Raw genomic sequence first — 23,213 nt, 5'->3', positions numbered from 1 at the left:
CATATCCAAAGGAGGAGGATGGCCATACATTCTCTATCGTTAGATGTAATGAAGCAGAATGACGCTGCAATCGTATTTGTTGCCATGTAGCCGCTAGACTAATGCATTCAACAAAAATATATTAGATCAATACTGTGTGAATTCACTATGAAAAGAAATTGAAAGTATGTGAAATTTAGGTAAAAGTAATAATCCAGTAATTTCCTTACAGTTGGGAGATTTCAGGCAGAGATCCTCGATCTGGAAAAATTCTGTAGATTTTTTTTTTTTCAAAAGCAAATCGCGGCATGTGTTCAGCGTGAGGATTATTAGCAGAAAAAGAAGAATTCTTGGCTAGTGTGATCTTCAAGGGCAGTGCCATGAAAAGATTAATACCCAATTTCTTTAATTGTTTTATATTTGGCACACTTAACCCCTTAAAAAACAGCTGATTTTGTACATAAAAGGACCAAGTGATTTTCATCACCACAAATTCAAGATGCCTAACTCATTTACATAGTTGTATGTGGGCCTGTTGACAGTGGGACAAGTTGTATTTTCTAATGGCACCACTCAGGGGTACATAAAATGTGCTGTATGGGGGAGGGGGGGCAAGGATGAAAAAAAAAGTGCAGAAATTCATCAGTTTTTGGTTTTTGTTTTTACAACATTCACTATTAGATAGCAATACCATGATCATTTTCTTATGTGGATCAGCACGATTACTGGAATACCAAGTTTAGATAGAATTTTTTATTTTTACCAGGTTTGCACAACAACGTTTGTAAAGAACAGTTGAATCTGCATTGCCGCATTTTAAGACCCATAACATTTTTATTTATCTGGCAGCAGAGATACTTGGGGGCTTACGTTTTGTGGGAAGAGTCGTAGCTTATTGGTACACTTTGCGGTAATGCAACTTTTCGATTGCTTTTCACTGCATTTTTGGAAGACAAACAAAATAATTACTTTTTTAAACTATTTTTACAACATTCATTCACCATGCAAAGTAAATACCTTCATTGTATGTTTTTTGTTGGCCAATAGGGGTCTTTTACATTGCCCAAAAATCCGAATGTGTAAAAGGACCTTAATAGATTGACAGCCAGTTGTCACGTGTTTGATGATGTGCTAAAAAGGGGCGCAGAGGCAAGGGACTGGTTTAGCTATTTAAGCAAAAAAAAGTTAAAAAAAGTGCCAACCCCATTGTGGCCACAATTCAGTATTGTATATATTTGTGTTAACGTTCACCTTAAGCGCACTTCTCAGATATTCTGAAACTCTAAAGAGGAATTTGTGAAGGTGGAGACAGTGGGCTACAGGGGAAACCGGAGGATGTCAAGACTTATCGACTTTCACGGCGCTCAAAAAAACCAAGTTCCACCTCCAATAAGCACAGAGAAGCAGAATAGGGAGCTGCGAATACTGAGAAAATATATATTTTAATTTGTAATAGTTATAGGGTTATATTGCTGGATAACCCATTTGTTTCAGTTCTTAAAGTGCTAATCTGATCTTATAAAATGATAGCACATCGCTAGGCTATAGTATCATTGTTTTATGACTAATTGGAGGTCCAAGTTCTAGGAGCTCACTGATTCTGAGAATGAAGGGGATACATTACTAGTGTAGGACTGCACCACCGGTGTAGAGTTACACCGATTCTAAGTCCTCCCTGTAGAGTGGTGCTTCCAGATGTACAGGTAACTGCGCCACAAGTCCCTGGTGGGAATTTCATATAGGAAAGTGTTGTGGATATGCTCGGTGACCTGTGCAGGGAGAGGAAAAAGGTGAGCTGTGACCATCCCCTATTATGACTGATGTGATCCCACGTTATCTATAGATATTACTGTTAATGTTCATTGTAATCCTGCCTGTGATAATGCCATATGTTTGCCGAAAAGTCGTCTATACAGAACAAGGGTCAGCCTATTGTGAAGCTTCGTGTTCAGAGTAAAAACTGCAGGGTTTCAAGATTTTTTTTTTGATGAATTATTTTTTTTTTATGATGAAAAGTGGGAGTGTGTAAAGTATTCAAAGGACAATATCCTAGCTAGTTAAACCTTAAATATTGTTTCACAGATGAGATGGAACATTTACCATAAAAGGGCCACAATAAAACATTAGTGACCATTAATGTAGGCAAAAGGCTTGTTAGATCTTCTTCCCTGCTGGTTTTCTGGCTAGCACAATGTATCTAGGAGGAAGAAATTAGGTAGAAAACATTGCCAAGATATGCATGCAACTGTGGGTGTTCCATAAATGGTTTCCAGGCATAGCAGTTGCAATGTGAGCTAGAATACCATTTCAATTGAATTTCCAGACTTCCTCAGCAGTTGCGATTGGTATATATATGTATATCATTCCCTGTAAACTAAAGTTGTGCATGAAGGCTGGTTGCAGTTTCCCAATAAGCACTTCCAAAAATGAAAATGAAAATAAAACTCAAGTAAAAGCATAAATCTGTGATGTATGTAAGAAAAGGCTTAAATGTGTATTAGCTAAAGATAAAATAAAATAATGAAAAGGAGTTGCCACAATAATGTGATAGATGTGCACAGCTACAGTTGTAACCTTTCAAATATTTTAAGCAGCCGGCATGGAATCCACTGTCCTATATACACATTGTGATAAATGACCTGTATCTCCCTTATATTTCCTGGGAAAATAGTAATTATTATTACATATTTTCTATGATTTGTATAAAATTAGATCTCAGTGATCAGCTGGTTAAAAAGGCTTAAATTACTGATATTCAGTCTTCTGTTAAATAAAGTAAGAATACAGTAACACTGCTACAATTCTAGCCCAGCAGACAAACAGTATGTGAACATAGGTGACTGAAGCCAGACAGGGGAGCACATGGCATTAATCTGCAGCATGGGAAATAAAGAATAAAATGACGTATTCAGTTTAGGGATTACTAAAAAAAATATATTTTAAGCTGTGTACATTTTTTATTTCTTATTTTTACATTTTCTATTGTGATTAACCTTTATGCATTTACTATATCAAATTAAAAAAAAAAAAAAAGATAGTGTTCAACTAGACAGATGCAGCTTGAAGGAGAATAGGATGGTATTTTCATTGAAAAGTAGAATAGAGCAAAAATCTTCCTCAAAATCTCTCAGGCTATTTTTTTGTATTTGCTAAAAATTTATTGCAAAATCTAAAAGAAAAAAAAAAGAATGCAAATTGAAATTAAAGTAAATGAGCAATTAGTAGGACTCTTCAAAACCATTCTACTAAATATTTACTGCGGTATGTTAGGGAAAAAAAAAACCACATTGCTATCTGCACGCTTCCCCTAAAACACACAATGCTGCTAGATAACAGAATGTAGAGCAACATCAATGTTGTGTTCAGCTTGCATAAGTCACAACTGAGTGGACACAGTCCCTGTGGGCATGCCATTTTATCCAGACTGGATGGTTCATTAGTCATAATTACTATAACTGCACAGCAGAGACTACAGATTTATCTCATCATACATCTCTGATAAAGTTGCTCCTGTATCTGCTTTATCAGCATCTGTGGCAAACATTATTGGCTCTTCCATTTCCAAACCCTTTAGCCTCACAGTAACCCCAAATTAACCCACGTAGCCCCCAAGAAACAATGCAGAGGAATGCTCACGAATGCAGCTAATAAACATGTTCTAACGTGGTCGATCTGCCAATAAACAGTCATTTTATGCAAGGAACGCTGAAATATTAAAAAAAAAAAAAAATCAAAAAAAAAAATCACCCATATAGTATAGAAAGGAAATTAAGCATCACAACAATATATTGTTTTATTATATGCATTATTAAATGGGACTTGGGTAAAATCCATTTTACTGCCAATACAGTAAAGTCAGCAGGAGGGGACTATGAGGCTATTTAAAAGGCTGCACGCATGTGGTCAAGCCTTGACACAGCCTGTTTCATGCAGACATAGGGGATAAAAAAATCCCAATGTAATTAGTATTGTCTGCCTGCAACGACATCTGTGTTCTCAAGCTCTTCCAGGCTTGTCACACCAATAAGATGTACTAGAAAAATATGACAGGCAACAGAAATGCTCCTCTGAAAAGGTCTCACATCAGGAGAATTAGAAGGCAAGAGTGACTTTGAGAGATTTTTTGTTCTCGACATCATTATAAGCAGCGGCCCCGAAGAACCTAAATACGTACGTAATGAATACTACTGTTACAAAATACTGTATTCTATCCACTGGGCTCTGCGAAATACATGTCTGCTTACAGCCATGATTAGATTAGGCAAAAATTCCAGCGACAATTATGAGTTCATGTCTGGAGCATGTACAGTGCGCGGATGCTTTCTCATTTTTTTTTCTCCTTTCCCCTCCTTACATTGCACACGGCACAGCATACTACATAAAGCCTAATCCATTTTCCAATAAGAACTTTATGTCTTTGTGATTACTCCCTACTAAATAAAGAAGCTGAATTACAGTGGTCTCATTTCTTCGGCAAGTAAGGTGTTAAAAAGGTATTCCGACAGATACAATGCTGAGAAAGGAAATCGCAATTACAAAAAAATAAAACAAACAAGTTCTATGAACAATATGTGTAATATCCACAGATATGAAGTCTATAGAATTAAGTAACGTATGATGCATACCTAGAAGACTTTAAAAAAAAAGCTGGAAGTGTGGGGTAATATGCTCCAATTTTAGTATTGTTCTTCCGAAATTAGCAGTGTGAGATTTTGTATGAATCAGCAATCCAATAATCTAGCTGAGCGTGCAGACTCTGTGGCATTGGCCTTTGTCTTAGCACATGCCGTCTAATTCCAGGCACAACCTCTGTGTTGTGTCCCTGTACGGCGGCGGCAGCAGGAGAAGGCACTTGTTCAGAGAAAGACATTAGTCATCATTAACGGAAGCTCTGACACCAAATCTACAGTAAGTGCTTTTGCACAATGACCAAGTGGCAATCATCTTTCTCTTATACTGTCACTGCTGATTAGGGTTTTCTTTCATGAAAATTTAATTTGTCTCCTTTCCACCGTTTCATTCCGTGACGGTGATAGTACAGGATTTTCCTCTGCTGCGCCCGGTGACTATGACACAGTCAAACAAGGTTATATACATTCCATAAGGATGGAAACATTACCGTTTATATATATGAAGGGGACCAAGTAAAAATAGCACAGATGAAAAAAAAAAAAAAAAAGACCGTGTCGTTTTGATATCTGGCGTCATCACTCATAAAAGTCACATGGAGAGCTGGGAAGGTCACCGTGTCATGAGATTTGCATGAACTATGTGAAAAGCTCAATAAATATTAGCAATTTCACAAAACAGCAGTAGCTTCCATCTGGGCATTGTCATTTAGCTCCTCCAAACAAATGAAGCAAGAAGTTTCCTACAGTAATACTGTCAAGCCAAGTTGGGCGATTATTTACATTCTATAGAATTCTCCTGATACTACTTTCCCCCATGCTTTGTCATTATTATTGGAGGACCGAGCACAGTACCAATGTATATTTCCATTTGAGCCAATGACAGATGAACAGTCTGCTGCAAAGAGAATCTAAGAAAAGGAAGAGCGTCTAAATGCATAACCTTCCCTTCACCCTGCTTTATAGAACATAATTCACAATTATATCAGTACAGTAAAAACATTTTAAGAAGAAAAAAACCTTTGAAGATATTTTTACGTTCTGGTTGAATCTATCTGCAGCGCTGCAACTGCTCTCTTCCATTCGCATGTCTACGGCTAAGACAGTGTGCAGTAACGATTAATGATCGAATACTGGTTGGATCCTCATTGGTAGGTCTATGGTGTAGACAATATGGTAGTCTGTTTGTATATAGTTAAACCTCTTCCGAAGGGCCACCAATGTACCAAGATCAGATTTTCTGATATAGATTTTTAGTTATAGGTAGTATACTATTTTCTTTGAAAGGATCACCCTCTAGATGACCATTGTTCAAAGCGATTTTGGGTGGTTGCCCTAGAGAGGGTTCACGGTACATTTATCAAGGTCATAGTTTATATATGAATTCATGCAGAATAGACTGGGCCTGTTATGTAGACGTACTCCAAAACGCGAATTGTCTGGACATTCCCTCCAATATTTCAAGATGGAAAGAATCTCGGATGGCACAAATACAAAAAGAGAAATTAGTCAATATATAAAGCTCAAACTCATACTAAGCCTGATACAATGTGCCTTTCTAAGCCAAATCGTAGCAGCCCCTACGAGTCAAGGAACATGCATTAGAATTCCTAGAAATTCCAATAGGCTGGCCTTTTGGTTCAGCAGAAATGTGAATATTTCCATGATGTTGGGTAATGCAGCATGTGTTCAGTGCTACAAGACTTAGGGATCCTGTCCACCGCGTCCCTCGCGGCGATAATCCGGCCGCGGAAAACGCAGTCAACGCTTTCCATAGCGTTGCTATGGAAAGTGCAGCCCCCCTGTCCACGAGCGGAGAATCATAGCGATTCTGCGGGGTCAGCCTATCAGATAGGCTGACCGCGGAGATCCGTCTGCAGACTCCTGCTCCCGAGCGGCAGCTCCCATGGCGGAGATCTGCCGCGGGATTTCGCAACGCCAATGGACAGGCAGCCTAAAGGAATTCTACTATATGTCTAATGACTGTATAACCAGCATTGGTGGAATGACCCCATTCATATCTGTTCATGAGCCCTGTTTATACTAGTAGTATTGGCTTCTACAGTGGGTGAAATGGGACTATCAAATTATACTTGCACCCATATTTACTAATTCACAGAATAGAAAGATGAAAAAAAGGAGTATAAGAAAACAAACTGTATATGACTACTTTTTATTGTATTGCTTCATGTTACAGCCTTGCCTCGGAGCAGATTATTAAAATAGCTACAGACTCTGAATGTATAACAATAAAACCCATCAACATGTATCTCAAAAGAAAAATAATAGAATTCACTATCAGGACCAGTTTACTATGAGATACAGAAAGAGATTAAATGTGACTTAAGTACACGGCACAAAAGAAAACGTGTTGGTATATTTTAGGCCAAAAAATGATTTATCGTGATTTTGGGAATATAAGGTTATTGAGCATGCAAGTAATTCCCAGCCAACAGAATGACAATATGAAACTTCCTCATTAGATAAAGAGCTGAGAAAACCTTGGTGACACTTTTTTTAATAGAAGTCAGTCAGCACATTATACTGCACTCTCCATGGACACCATAAAATAGTGTCCAACATACTGACTTTATCAGGGTGTCCTTTGTGCGATATTATGGTTCAGTTTTTTGGCAACCTACAGTATTAGTCGCATGGCAATACAAGTGCTGAGAACTAGTGGCCAAATGTATTCATGAGCAGCGGGCTCCCCCATCACCTGCCGCTGATTAACAGCTTTCTCCAGATTAACAGTAAGGCCGGTTTCACATGAACGCTTGTAAAAATGCAGAATCACATAAAAATGTATTTATTTTTTTAGTTATTTAAGAACACTTGCAAAAAATGTATGTGACACAGACCCAATAGGGAGAAAGCTGTTAATTTGCAGCAAGTAGGTGGGAGAGCCAACTAGTCACGAATATATCAGACTCCTAGTTCACAGGCCTCGCACTGAACTTGAACACTGCGATTCTCAAAAACTACATCATGGTCTCACACAGCATGCCGCTGAAATCCAAGTGTCTGCTATCACCTCAATCTGCATAGGGGCTGATAGGTTCTCTTTAAATGTCATCCCATTTTGACCTGAACAGGTTCTTGTGGATTTGTTTGATACCACTTTTAGACTGACAACCTATCACAGGCGAATGCTGACTACTTCACACTATTAACCTCTTAAAGATTAAGCGCTGTAAATTTACGGTGCTTTGTCCTGGGCTTTCATCCTGGCCAATAGCACAAATACAGAGCGGCATTAAAGCATCTGGTCCTGCAATCAAGCAGGAGCAGGTTGGGTTGTCAGCTGTTAGTCACAGCTGAGAACCCAGAGGAGAAGGGAGGAATGGTTTTTAACTTCTGCCTTCTTTTCCAGGTACATAGCGCTCAATGAGTGCTATGTACTAAGAAGTGGAAGTGATCGCCTGGAATCCCCTGTCAAGGCAGAGCTGAAAGGGTCCTATGAGTTTTTCCCTTGTAACTGGGGCTCCTATGGATGCCCCAGCTACAGTGGAAAAGTGTGTAATCAGAGAAAAAAAAAAAAAGAAAAAAAGACCATGTGAATGTTCCCCAGATGTCTTATATAATGTCATGGGTGAGTCATAGATGGTTAAAAAAAAAAGTTAAATAAGTTTAAAAAATTTCAGAAAAGAAAATTATAATGCATGAAAAAGAAAAATGACCCAAAGCTGACGCCAACCAAAACTGTCGCCGTATGCACCCTGTAAGCCCAAACTATACATATTACATATCAAAATGTCCAAAACAAAATGAGGAACCCATTCCCATTCTTTATTTTAGCGTACATTTATCAATTTAAAAGTGAACTATAAATGTCAGGAAGATTTTTTTTTTAGCCTTTTACCCCTAATAAAACTAAAAAAATTCAAAAAGTCACTGAAAAGGATATTTAAAAATAGCCCTAGATAACACAAAAAAAACAACATAGCAAAAATTATTTTGGTAGCTAAAAGGAAAAAAAATGGGCAGTAAAACCGCCACATGGGTAAAATCCCTGAAAAAGTGTCTGGTGCTTTAGATACAAAACAGGGGCTAACGAAGAGTACATGGTAAGGACTGCATTTTTTTTTTTTTAAGGGTCCTTTATACTTGCTGGGAAGTGCTGTAACTATCACACACTACATCAATTCTATTATTTTAACCCCTTCCCGCCCCATGACGTAAGGATACGTTATGGGAGGCGGGTACTTCCCGCAAAATGACGTACTCTTACGTCATGGGGATAGTGCGAGATCAAAGCAGATCTCGCGCTATCCCGCAACCGGCGTCCCGGAAGTGCCCCCCCCCCCGCTGTTAACCCCTTCCCTGCCGTGCTCTAAGTAGATCGCGGCAGGGAAAGGGTTCACAGAGGGAGCGCGCTCCCTCTGTCTCCAGCCGGCTCTCGCGATGTTATCGCGAGAGCCTGGCTGGTTGCTATGGCAACAAGACGCCGGATACCGGCGTCCTGTACTGCCACAGCCTATGATCGCTATAGTAAGCGATAAGGCATGGCAGGGAAGAAGCCCTGCCATGCATTATTGCAGCAATCTGCAGTGCCTCAGTAAAAGTCCCTCAGAGGGACACAAGTATGGTAAAAAAAAAAAAAATAATAAAGTTCAAAAAATAAAAATGTAAAAAAAAAAACGTTAAAAAACCCTTTATGCTTTTTCTCATATTAGCATAAAAAAATTTTAAAAATTAAAAACCCCACATATTTGGCATCGACGGGTACAATACATTAAACACGCTTTTTATCCTGCACGTCAAAAAGCGTAAAAAAATGCTAAAAAACTGAGGCAAAAATGCTAATTTTCAGCATTTTGCCTCCCATAAAACGCAATAAAAGTGATTCAAAAAAATGTATGTACCCCAAAATAGTACTAATAAAAACTACAGCTCGTCTCGCAAAAAATAAGCCCTCACAGAGATCCATACATGGAAAAATTAAAAAGTTATAGCACTTTGAATGCAGTGAGTTTAGAAAAAAATTATAATTTCCAAAAAAGGGGTTTTTACTGTGGAAAAACCTAAAAAAAAAAATATAAGAATTTTGGTATCGTTTGTAACCGTACCGGCCCGCAGAAAAAAGTGTTGTATCATTTATGCTGCATAATTAACGCTTTAAAATGGCAGAATTGATACCAAAACAATCTACAGTTCGCCACGCAGAAAACAAGCCCTTATACGGCCACGTCGACGGAAAAATAAAGTTACGGCTTTTAAAAAATGGAGATGGAAAAATACCAAAAATCGCTTAGTCCTCAACGCCAAAATAGGCCATGTCATTAAGGGGAAAACATTCCAAAAACTTTTAAAAATGTATGACATGGGAAAAAACGTCTGTAGTATAAGACTTTCCATCTACTGTATTTTTAACTGTTTTCCAGTTCTCTAAATGCAGACAGTGGTGCTACCAATGACTGCTTACGGTCTACTTATCATGGCAAGGTCAAGAGACAAGTATATTTTTGTAATTAGGTTTCTTTTATTTTAAACTTTACTAGGATAAATACTCCAACTACAAACTTACTAAACATCAGTCACTTATGAGAATGAGTGCAGTGGTTTTCAAAAACATACAGCAAGAGCAGAGTCCAGCTTACTCATGAGGTGCTGCTAGCACCATCCATACTGATTGTTTAGCTATTAGACTGCATACTGAGAAAACTGCCAATCACACAGGGTGGGCGGAGCTAGCAGCACCTCATGAATAGACTGGACTTGTCTCTTGCTGGCAGCTGCAGGAACAAGCTGTAAGTTTTTAAAAACCCCTTCACATTAGCCCATAAGTGACTAACTGCTGAAATATGCAAGTCCATCAGTGCTTTATGTTGCCCTCGGTGAGGTCAGCATACAGAACCTGACTGGTTACCGTTAAGAAACGGCACACATATGCATGTCTAGTACAGTGCACAACATAGACGTGTTTATTTCAGAATTGAATAGATTTATAAAAAAAAGCTCAACCCCTTTATGTCAACAAAAAAACCCAAAGGGCCATGTCCATAACACTCGAGTAATATTAGAAGAGATGTTCCCTGTGAAAACAGAATGCAGTTTTGCATAAGTTATACACTGGTTCAACAGGAACCCAGTGATTATATGGCTTATAATATGCTGGTATATCCATTGTGGAAGATCTCCTTCCTTAGGAGAATTTTGGCAACTTCAAATGCCCATTTGAGATACGCCTAATAGGCTGAAGGTTTGCTAGATGTCAACTGACGCATAGGGTATATAGTTAGGCACCTGTTAAACTGATGTGGAATTATTGTAATGCCAAGCAGGCCACTTTATAAAGAGAAGTTGTCACTTTGTGTATTCCTATTATACCCAAGAGCCTAAGAATGCACATGAGTTTTACATTTCATTAACTTTCAATTAAGAGGTGTAACTTAAAGGGGTTGTCCCGCGGCAGCAAGTGGGTCTGTACACTTCTGTATGGCCATATTAATGCACTTTGTAATGTACATTGTGCATTAATTATGAGCCATACAGAAGTTATCAAAAGTTATTCACTTACCTGCTCCGTTGCTGGCGTCCTCGTCTCCATGGTTGCCGTCTAATTTTCGCCGTCTAATGGCCAAATTAGACGCGCTTGCGCAGTCCGGGTCTTCTGCTTTTCTCAATGGGGCTCCATGTAGCTCCGCCCCGTCACGTGCCGATTCCAGCCAATCAGGAGGCTGGAATCGGCAATGGACCGCACAGAAGCCCTGCGGTCCACCGAGGGAGAAGATGCCGGCGGCCATCTTCACCGGGTAAGTAAGAAGTCACCGGAGCGCGGGGATTCAGGTAAGCGCTGTCCGGTGATCTTTTTTAACCCCTGCATCGGGGTTGTCTCGTGCCGAACGGGGGGGGGGGGGGGGGGGTTTGAAAAAAAAAAAAAAAACGTTTCGGCGCGGGACAACCCCTTTAAAGCTTCTGGGCCCCAATGTAAGACCTGTAACAGGGCCCCCAACTATAATGCTTTATTCATAGTACTGGGCTCCCTATATGGAGAAGAGAGGCCTTAAGGGTCTCGGGTGCAACCGCATGCCCTATAGCTACACCAGTACCTTCAATTATACTTGTCTACTTTCCTTTTTGAGGCTGGATTCACACGAACGTATATTGGCTCGGTTTTCACGCCGAGCCGATATACGTCGTCTCTGTCTGCAGGGGGGAGGGGGAGGATGGAAGAGCCAGGAGCAGTGCTCTGAGCTCCCGCCCCTCTGCACTATTTGCAATGAGAGGCGGGACGGGGCGGGGCTAATTCTCGGAACTTAGCCCTGCCCCCATCCCGCCTCCTTTCATTGCAAATAGTGCAGAGGAGCGGAGAGGGGGTGGAGGGGAGGCAGAGAGGGGGCGGGAGCTCAGTTCCTGCTCCTGGCTCTTCCATCCCCCCCCCCCTGCAGATGAGGACACCGTATATCGGCTCGGCGTGAAAACCGAGCCGATATACGTTCAAGTAAATCTAGTCTAAGGGTGCAGATACTGGGTTGGTGGGTGGGTTGCTGTAGTATTCTTACATTTTTAGGATGTTTGTATTTTTTTTTAACTGCCAATTCAAAGAGCCTTTATCTTCCCTAAAGCTCCACAAGAGATTCATGGTTGGAAGTCCTCAAGAATACAGTACTATGGTTCCCAACGTGAGGCTGCTATTGTAAAATCATGACACCAGCATGATGGAAAGTGTGGTTTCGCATTACCAGGATCCAATGGTTGGGAAACATGGATGTAGTGGGTAATACAGTACATACAGTAATCTGTTCTGCTGTTACAAAAGGCCACAATACCCATATGAACAAAGGTTAGTAAAATCTGCCATTATAGGACAACCTTCAAATTAATATGCAGAAATACTGTTCACATTTACCACATTTCACTAAATGGTTTCACGAAATTGATTGCTGAACATTACAAATGAACCTATGCAAGAACCTTGACCGGCCAGGGCAGCTTCCGAAGACGGCAGCACTCTTCGGAAACAGTCCTGTCTAATATCACAAGCAATGTTAAACAAGAGACCAGCACAAGAATTATTTAGGGGAAGTTTTTCCTAAACATTTAGTCTCCTGCTTTATTTCATTTTGCTTTCCTTTTTTTTCCCTTGCAAGTCAATCAAAAGCATGTGGCATTTTACCATAGAAGACTGGGAAAAAAATAGTGCATAACAGTAGGGATTGTATTTTTTTCTTCTTTCACAAATAAGACGTAAATGGTCGTATGTCAAAATTTAAAAACAAACTATTTAGTCCGCTTTTCTTACTTTAGCATAAATGTAATTTGCAGCATTTCCTTAAAGTCTGCACTTAATAGAAGGCAAAAAAAAAAAAAAAAACTTCTACCAATTTAAATGTCAAAAAAGTCATAACTCTGAAAAATGTTATCTATTCCTTTTATTATATCCCCCTAATAAACTGTAATTAACCCAAGACATGTTGTTCATTATTGCAGTAAGAGACCGCATTTCATTGCTTTTGTGGTAAATGCAGCCGGGGACAAAACTATGAAGATTTCCATCATAATGTGCACACAAGTTTTAAGAGCCATTTTATAGTCTCCTATTTTAAGGCATGGAAATCAGGAAAAGGAAACCAGGAATTAAAAGTGGATTAGGAATGGCAATGTGTTATTGGTGTGCTGCTGTGGCAGTGTACTCTGATTAAATGCAGAGCAACATGGGTGAAGCTAAACCCAAACCATTCTGTGGTAACTTAACCTTCCCCTAACTATTTATGCATGCTGTGTTTATGTGGAGTCCAAACATCTTAATTGCACGCCTATATTTCAAGGAAGCGCAGAGCTGTTGCTGTTTTGTATCTTCATGGCATAAACTCCAGACTTTTTACATGGTTATGCGGGACTTTTTTTATTCACAAGGTAAATTGGTCTGTTTTAATGTTAATCTCAGGTTACATTTAATCCAAAGCACAGAAGACTTTACAACTATAAATGGCAACAGTGAAAGCATTTTTCCAAATGCACAAATTGTTGGCCAATTACTATACTCAAAACTGTATAGTATATGTTAGACAAAACAGTGTTACTGGGTTTCAAAGGCAAATGAAAAGGGCTAGTAAAAGAATGCCCATACTATAATTTATGTTGTATTATATATTATATATTGCATACAAAGTTGTAAGAAAAAGTTAGGCTTTAATTCTTACTATAATTATCTCGCTCATTGCTGTAAAGGAGTTTGGATTTATTAAAACACTACTGGTTGCCTAATGTCAATGCTGAAGAAAATGTGAGCCTGTCATGTCACCAGTGTTCCAGAAATCATCAATAACAACATATCTGCCTCTGTCACCCATAACCCATCCAACAAACTACTTAGACTTAACAGAAAAATCAATAGCCTGCTTGCGCTGGTTCCTGTGACTGCTTCCTTTGATTGCCAGTTTCTGTCTGGGGTCGGCCTTTACATGAGAAAGGGCTCCCACTGCCTAATGCTTTCAGGACAACGATATAAAACTAGCCAGCAGAACAGTAAATTCTGTCTCTGCCCTCCTCATCAATTAGGCCCTGCCTAGGCCTGCCAGTATAAATGTGACCTTTTGAATTTAGGGTGAGTATGGACTTGCTGGAAACGCCATTGCATGGGCTCAGAGCCAGGAAATCTACTGACAAGTTAAACAAAGCAGAGAGTTGTAACTGTCATAATTTGCATTGCACTTTCACGCCAACAAGGGTGTTATCAGTTGGGGCAAGCCCTGGAACACGCAACAGAAGAACCCTTCATTCATCCACACATGGAATTCCTTAACAAAGACTTATAAACAAAGATTCGTCAATTATCTGCCCATCCATGGACCCTCCCGTAAGGGATGCACATCAAAAAGTTAAAACATGGCAATTAAAATAAAAGTAGTGAAGTTGTGTACAACAAATTTCAACCAATAAATTAAAAAAAATATTATGTTAAACCTTATTGTCTAGAACAATCTAGAGATCTAGAGACATTCAGGAAAAAAAATGAATAAGGACCCACTAAAAGTAAGTGCTACCGGGACCCCAAGTAATCAGCGGTCTGTTAGGAGACCTGGCAGCATACCTCCCAAATAGCAAACTTTGGGTCGAACTTTGATAGAAGCTTTTATCAAATTTCTACTGCTTCAGTTCTCTCAACACTAATCCTGAACACCAGAGTATTACACTAAGAACCAGAAAACCCCTGTATGACACAGTGTTGTACTGGGCTTTTATGGCAGTTATTATGCACCAGTTTTAGGAGTTCTGGTGAACTTCCGGTTCAGTTCAAACTAATTTTGACCCAACCAAACTTTGTAAATTTTGGTGAAGAGGCCAAACCGAAATTTTCAAAAGCATGCTCAACACCTGTCCTAAATGTTCCTCCATCATGAACATTTCTAAAATAATATAGAAAACTGAATAAATGTACTATATTGCTCCAGAACATATCTATAAAAATGTAAGGTATTAATGCGTACAAAATTTTGGACCTGAACACAGCATATTAACCCCTTAATGCTGCAGGTCATAATACATTTATGTCCTACAGCGTCAGGGTATGCATGAAGAGAGATCGCATGGCGACCTCTCTTCATGTAGCGCAGGCGTCAGCTGTTTCTTATAGCCGACACCCGACGGCAACAGCTTTGATCACCTGCCCATGCTGATCGGAGCCGTTAACACTTTAAATGCCACTCAATTCTAACAGCGGCATTTAAATCCCCCGGGGATCCTGTATGACCCCCGCAGGGAGCGTGTGGGTGTCATGACAGCCAGAGGCCTTCTGAAAGGCCTTAGGGCTGTCTTGGCAGAATGCCTATCAAGCCATCCCCATGGGGTGGCTTGATAAACTGCCTGCCTGATAGCAGTATGATGTAGTGCTATGGCATTACATCATACTGCAGGAGCGATCAAAGCATCACAAGTTGTAGTCCCCTCTGGGGACTAAAAATAAAATTTAAAAAAAGTAAAGATAAGAATAAAGTTACTAATTATTAAAGAAAAACCTTTTGCCATATTTACAATAAAAGAATCTAAATAAAAAAATACATATTTAGTATCGCTGCATCCGTAAAAGTCTGACCTATCAAAATAACACATTATTTATCCCACACGATGAACGTAGTCAGAACATAAAAAAATAAAGGACGCTAGAAATGCATTTTTTTTAGTCACCCCGTCTTCAAGACAAAATGCAATAAAAAGTGATCAAAAACACACATGTATTCCAAAATGGTACCAACGCCAACTACAGGAAGTCCCGCAACAAATGAGTCCTCGCACAACTATGTTGATGGAAAAAATTTTCAAAAAAGTTAGTGTGCAGAAGATGGCGGCAGAAAATAATTTTTAAAACTTAAATGTCATTAAAAAAAAATAAAAAACTAGTACAGCAAGAAAAAAATATATATAAATTGGTATCGTAGTAGTCGTTTTGACCCATAGAATAAAGTAATCTTGTCATTTTTGTTGCACTTTGTGCACCGCAGAATCAAGACGCACTGAAAGATCGCGGAATGTCGGGTTCCTTTTTCATTTTACTCAACTTAGAATGTTTTACAAATTGTTCAGTACATTATATGGTACATTAAATAGCCCATTGAAAAATACAACTCGTCCTGCAAAAAATAAGCCCTCATACAGCAACGGTGATGGATAAATAAAGTTACGAGTTTGTTTTTTTAAAAGGAGGGGAAAGAAAAGACAAAAAAGTGTGTGTGGGGGGGGGGGGGGGAAGCTACGTCATTAAGGGTTTTTCTGAGACTTTTTTTTTAAATCCAAAATATAATTTCCCTGTCAGAAAACAAAAAAGAATCATATAATCCCCTCTCCCTGCTGTGTCCGGCACTGACACTCCTGGTCCCCTCCCCCTCTGACATCAAGTTTAAAGGCTTCTCCAGCCTGCTTATAGGACATCGCTGGCGATCGTGCCAATGACAGAGCTCAGTGATCGAGCACTGAGCTTCATCATTGGCTGCAGCTCCTGTGATGTTATGTCGGGATTGTAGCCTATAAACAAACACTGGAGAGGAGGACCGAGTGACGGCGCAGAAGATGCCGGGACCGCGGAGAGGCGAGTATTTGACTGTTTCTTGTTCTACGGCAGGAGGAGCTGGATTTTATGCAAAAAAAAAAAAAAGGATCTTGGCAAACCCCTGGAGATTTGCATTAAGCTTTGTATACCCTTCTCAAAACACTAACAAGGAGTCTTCGTAGCAAGACTGCTGTAGGACACAGACAAGTGTTTTGATTACATTTTATACACACTACTCGACTGGTGGCACTGTAGCAAAACATACACTTCCATGTTACCTTGTGAAGCAAAATTCCAAAAATGTTGGGATGCTGTGTAAAAAATTTAATGTGAAGAGAAAAAGAATGCAATAAATTTGGAAATCTCATAAAACCATATTTTATTCACAGTAGAACACATTTCATAAGTTGAAAGCGAGACATTTTTTAATTTCATTATGGCAGCAACACACCTTAGAAACGTTGGGACAGGGTTAACAAAAGGCTGGGACAGTAAGTGGTACTAATGAAAAACAGTTGGGTCAATTTTCTGAGTCACATGACCATGTAAAAAAAATTATGTTAGAGAGGCAGTGTGTCTCAAAAGCCTAGATGGTCAGAGGTTCACCAATCTATGAAGAATTGCATGTAAAGATTGTAGAACAATTTCAGAAAAGATTTTCAACAGAAAATCGCAAAGACTTTGAACATCCCACCATTTATAGTGCATAATCTCCACAGATTTAGAGAAATTTGTATGCATAAGGGACAAGACTAACTTAATACTGGATGCTTGAGGTCTATAGGCCCCCAGGCAGCACTGCATTGAAAACAGGTATGATTCTGTAATGCAAATCACTGTATGGGCTCACAAATACCTCCAGAAATCATTGTCAGTGCAATCCACAAACACAAGTTAAAGCTGTATCTTGCAAAGTAGAAGCCATATATATCAACACAATAAAAAAAAAACCACAGTCTTCTCTGGGTCAAATGGACTGGCACAAAATAGAAACTTGTTCTGTGGTCAGCTGAATTAAAATGTAAAATTATTTTTGGAAACCGCGGACGCCGTGTCCTGTGGACTCTAGAGGCAAGAAACCATCCAGCTTATCAGCGCACCGTTCAAAGGCATGTACGGTATGGGGATGCATGAGTGCCTATTGCATGGGCAGCTTACACGTCTTTTACAGGCATTATCAATGCTGAGCAGTATACAGAGGCCTTAGAACATACGTTCCCATCCAGACGTCTTTCAGGAAAGGCCTTGCATATTTCAGCAGGACAATGCTAACCCACATGCTGTATCCATCCCAACAGGATGGCTTTGCAGAAGAGTCCGGGTGTGGAACTGACCCTCCTGCAGTCAAGACCTTTCACCAATGAAAAACTTTCGGTGCCTTATGAAATAAAAAATTTGGCAAAGACGACCCTGGAGTGTTGAGCATTGAAAATCCTACATCGGGCAAGAATGCAACAACATTCCTCTCCAAAAACTCAAGCAATTGGTCTCCTCACTTCCCAGACTGCTGTAAAAAGAAGCGGGGATGCTACACAATGGTAGACAGGACCAACTTTGTCCCAACTTTTTTGAGAAGTGTTTCTGCCATCAGTTTCTAATTGGGTATATATTTTAAATGCAATTGAAAAAAGCTTCACTTTCACCTTTTGATAGGTGTTATGTTCTAGTATGAATAAAATACGGTTATATTAATTTTCAAAATCATTGCTTTTTTTTCTTAACATTTATTCATATTGTACACAAGTGTCTCAACTTTTTTGAAATGCGGGTTGTATATGGGTGAACATGCCTTAAAGGTGTTGTCCAGTCCCCTATACATTTGTAAATGAAAATGTGCAAATGATTAATGACAAATTCCTTCACTATTAAATCAATTATGACAAGTTGAAATTTAAAATACACACTATAAAATGCTATACAAAGCAAATATTTCTATTATTGGATTAAATATTCCCTTTATACCATTTTGTTCGGTGTCCAAATATATAAAACATTTTCTACCGCACACAAAAAATACCTATTAGACATTAAGGGATGTGGACACAGGCTGATGCAGGTTTATTCTGCTTGTTATGCATATGTATGTACAGATTTTTCTCAAACTGTGTTCAGTGTGGAACCCTGGATAGAGAAAGCAGCTGTGAATACTGTATGGGTATTATGAGCTGAGGAATTTCTATCCAGTAATGTAGCAAATACAATAATCCTATAACTATTATATCTTTGAATGAAAAGAGCCAAAGAGGAATCAGCTCAAATATTTTAGCGTATGAATTGGTCTTAGACATAAAATCAGACCAAATATGAAAATAGAGATATACTCTCTTCTACAATCTGCGGCCCTCCAGCTGCAGATCTACAAGCATTAAAGAAGCAAAATACATGACCACTGGTGTTACATATCCTTTACCAAATGATACACATAATATAAAATTAATTATTTCAGCTTAAAGGATACGCCAAAGACAACCAATTTGTTAATTCATTCTTAGCTGATGGCTGACTGCTACTTCAGAAATTCAGAGCACGGTAGCATATTGGTGCCTTGCATGCTCTTCTAGATATTATGTGACAGAGGTTATCACAAGGCTTTCTGCTGACAAGATCATGCACATAAAATCAGGAGATGATTCCATATTTAAATGCACATACCAGATCTGTGACTCCTCGAGTGTACCTTTAACGAACGACTTACTCGGTTACAAGTGTATGACATAACTGGTTTTCAATAAAATCTTTTTGAATATAAAAAGCTACCAAAAAGGCCAGAGAGTGAATCACAGCAAAAGGGAGTATGCTGCAGTTTTACTGGAGGAAAGAAGCAGTATCAGCAAGAAAAAGTCGGTCTAATCGAGCCATGATGGATCTGTGTACAGCCCTGATACAATGATGAACCATGCATCTGGTAGCACCTCAAGTCATTATCTGTCCCTATCTGATAGTGAAGTGAAAGGGCATGGAGAGTGTCCAGATCCAGGGAGCAAATCATTTGAAAGCAGGCAGAGCTATAGATCAAAGTGCTTCCACTCTATCCAGAGTTAATGTCATCCCACCAAACCAGGCCCCAACAGCAGACAAAACCAGGCAGAAAATCAGAAAGGCTCCTTAGGATCCAGAGATAATAAAAGGAGATAGAAGAGAGAGACAGACTGGCAGGACTAGGCTCAGCCAGCTGGTTTAAATCCCGATTTGATGTTAGGGAAAGGTTCCCATTCCCTCTTCATTACGAAAAATTATTTATTTCAAAGAGCTAGGAAATGAGACTGCTGGTAGGAGTTCAATATGGGGAAAGATGTTTTACTATATATACCTGGCACAAAATTGCTGTATACTGGAGCAGCTTTACCTTCCTGTGTAGAAAACTCCTTCACCTAATGCTGAGTAACCCTCGCAAACTCCCATGTGAGGTGCTATTTCTTCCTGCCATGAAAGATATTTGTGCATTGGTTGCAGAGAAGGGAATGTAGGAACACTGAATTCATAAAGCATCCATTACCATTTACTGAAATAATCATAAGTCGCTGCAAATACACATTCACTTCTTTGTCCAATTCTCCTCTAGACTGTATGAATGAGTAAAGTTCTGAGCAAATATTTGTATAACTGTACTGTTCTTTCCCAACATCAACAGTGATAGAAACTAACCAGTATGAGATCATTTCTAGTCATGTTCATCTGAAGATTTGATACTGATAAAACAATATTACAGATGATAATGCCATTATTTAGTCATAAATAACATTGCTTTCTAGAAAAGTTTCCAGATAGCATGTCAAAGGAGTATTGGCAACAACAACAAAAAACAGGAGGAAGAGCCAGAAGAACTAGCCTGCTGGCAGAATAAACAGTAATATTGGGCAACATAGGTGGGTGACAGAGAAAATACCCCTTGCATATAATTGGATTTAGCTGGAGTTTAGAAAAATGTAAAAAGGAGGGAAAAAAATCCACATTACTGGAAAGCAAACACAAAGACAATTAGTCTAAAGATCAATGCTATAATATTATAACCTTAGAGCCAAATGCTAGGAATGATCATCTGCTACCATATGGTCTCATACACAGCAGCACTGGTGCTATGATTACCGTACTATTACACATTACCGGCAAGGATCATTTACTTCTAGCTGAAAAAACTCAAAATCCACAGAAATCATCATAACAAATCCATAATTCAGTTTTTGATGCAGATGTATTCTATTCTGCATAGGTTTGTTTATCATGTATTGGAAAATACCAGTATTAGAGAATGTACATTCAGTGTTGCAAAAATTAGTTAAACAGCATTCATTTACTAATCAGAGTTCATAAAATACAGCAAGGAAAGTAAGGTTGAGGGAATCAGAGGCAGCGATGTAAAAGCCATTCTATTGAAGACAGTACAACACTGTCATAGCACTATCCTGCCCATCACAAGACGTTTGTCTTTTTTTGCTACACATAGAATACATAGTATAAATAGTAACATTTTTTTAATACATTTTACAAAAGCATTGGTTTCACTAATGCACATGGTTCAAATTGTGTATTTACAATAATTAACAGTAATTAAGGGAAAAGTGCATACATATATAGTTCTGTCCTGTCTACCTATTAAAAATGGTGTGCATGTCTATTGCATACACATGCTTATAGGTAGGTATTAAAAAGGCAAATTGAGTAAAACTAAAATTAAATCTGTCTACATACATAACAGAAATATGTTTAAAAATATTTAACTTGAAAAAAAGAAACAGAAGCGGCAAACCATTATATAATATTATATATATATATATATATATATATATATATATATATATATATATATATATATATATATATACACATATACACACACACACACATTTGATACACATTTCTTTTTAACACACAATTCCTAATAACATACATTCTTACACAAACAGACTTTTTGCACACACAATTCCTATTAATCAGAAGCAAGCAGCAGACTTGGTGTGTGCCCTCCTGCAGTGCCCGGGTCCCCATCAGCTGTGCAGGACAGCATGGAGATGACAGCACGGGGCACTGGTTCTCTTCCCGAAAAATGTGCTACAAACCACTCCCGACTCTCCCTTTTATCGGGGAAACAATCACGTGGCGCTTCCTTTATAAATGGGTACAAAGTGCCAGTGCAGATACCCTGTAATGTCAGCCGGCCCTATCTACACCCCGAGCGCAGGGCAGGGGCACGGCATGGGCGCTAGACGGGAGTGCCGAAGACAAAACACACGCAGCACAGAAAACTTTCCCCAAGACAAAACAAAACCAAAAGGAAAACCTGGTGATGAAGCGATGCCCTGCGCCGGGAAGCAGCAGCTCGGCCGGCCCTCCGGTGCTGGCAGGATGAGGCCGGGTACCACAAGTGTGACCAGGAGGAAGCAGCTATCTCCACGCTTGTATGGCCGGCTGGGTACTACTGTATGCACACGGAGGGAGGGGGCTTGCACCATTATTACCTGCTAATATGAAGCTCAATAATACAAGACCAAAGACTGGCACGGGCGAGCACACAGCATCACATATCGCCCACTGCTCCAGGGTGCCCGCCGCCTCCTCCCTGCTCTGCAACACATTCCCCTCCACCTGCACTGCACCGAGTGATGCCCAGCAGCTAGATGCCACCTTCCATCTACAGCCTTACTAATGTGCACATCTATACATTGTGGCATGTACTCACGTATGTGAATAGGTTTGTTTTTAAGTATGTGTAGATGTGTATTTTTAGGTATGTGTATATATGTAGTGATCATGCATGCATAACAGCACATGGATGCGCTTGTAATAATGACACATGGATAATATCTATATAGATATAAGCACAAGACATTATAAACACACACTATATTATATACATACACACACACATATATATATATATATATATATATACATACATACATACACACATACATACACACACAAATGTACATACATACTCATACATACAGGATATAACACAGATATAAATACAAAAAAGATTCACATTATAGATTTATGCACACAAATATATAGCATAATATACAAGCAAATTCCTATATTATTACATTTGTGTTAACTATTATATTGTCGCATTTTACGGCTCTGAACATCGTGATAAAATTATATTATATACACACACAATCCCAAAACAATAAACACAACGAAAAATAAATATGTAGATACAAAAACACAAGTTGTACATAGTATATTGGAGTATTTACAAACACAAATAAAAATATTAACTTTGTAATGTTATCTATATATAATTGTTTATATATTAGATAACCCACATCCACAAATCATCCTGCAACTCGAGATAGATAGATAGATAGATAGATAGATAGATAGATAGATAGATAGATAGATAGATAGATAGATAGATAGATAGATAGATAGATAGATAGATAGATAGATAGATAGAAGGTTTCATGCAATCATGAAGAAGTGCAGAACTGATGACAGCAGCCTTTCCTGCATGCACACAGGATATAGAACTGATGGTTATATGAAAATACATGTATAATAATTAAACAAGTGATAAAACGTTCAACATTTCACTACTTAAACATAGACCCAGTTCCGTGATGCCACTCCCAGAGCAGTAATACTGTAGGAGACAGTACTGTTACCTTTACATA

The 23,213-nt window shown here is 38.9% G+C and overlaps 1 protein-coding gene across 2 annotated transcripts in view; it reads right to left on the bottom strand.

Moving 5' to 3' along the window:
* Positions 1-23,213, bottom strand: part of LRBA (LPS responsive beige-like anchor protein) — a 503,130-nt gene that overhangs the window by 182,378 nt on the left and 297,539 nt on the right. The gene's annotated exons all lie outside the window — the stretch shown is intronic.

This window comes from Eleutherodactylus coqui, chromosome 7 (assembly GCF_035609145.1).
Source record: "Eleutherodactylus coqui strain aEleCoq1 chromosome 7, aEleCoq1.hap1, whole genome shotgun sequence".
NCBI lineage: Eukaryota > Metazoa > Chordata > Amphibia > Anura > Eleutherodactylidae > Eleutherodactylus > Eleutherodactylus coqui.
This window is presented reverse-complemented; position numbering and strand designations above follow the sequence as displayed.